Source organism: Penaeus monodon, chromosome 15 (assembly GCF_015228065.2).
Source record: "Penaeus monodon isolate SGIC_2016 chromosome 15, NSTDA_Pmon_1, whole genome shotgun sequence".
Lineage (NCBI taxonomy): Eukaryota > Metazoa > Arthropoda > Malacostraca > Decapoda > Penaeidae > Penaeus > Penaeus monodon.
This window is the reverse complement of record NC_051400.1, coordinates 28,026,580-28,026,834: the sequence shown is the minus strand read 5'-3', so window position 1 is coordinate 28,026,834 and position 255 is coordinate 28,026,580. Positions and strand designations below refer to the sequence as shown.

Here is a 255-nt window from a genome sequence, read left to right as displayed (position 1 = left end):
TAAAACACATGAATAAACACACATGGTTAAGCGAATTGTTAAATAGATAAATTAGTAAAACGCATAAATTATCGCACAAATGAATAAATACGATAAATATATAAGCAATTCCAAACCTATTTTCCTGCCAAAACGAGCTCCTCAAACTTCACCTGCAGAAGGAGGAGGAGCTTCGTTCTGTGCGCGTTCCCGGCCGAAACTCAAAGGGATAAATACGATAAAATAAACATAAGAGAACTGGTCAATGCATAAATT

The 255-nt window shown here is 35.3% G+C and overlaps 1 protein-coding gene across 1 annotated transcript in view; it reads right to left on the bottom strand.

Annotated features, from left to right (window-relative positions):
- The window catches only part of LOC119582296 (arrestin domain-containing protein 17-like), a 25,225-nt gene that overhangs the window by 3,129 nt on the left and 21,841 nt on the right, over positions 1 to 255 (bottom strand). The gene's annotated exons all lie outside the window — the stretch shown is intronic.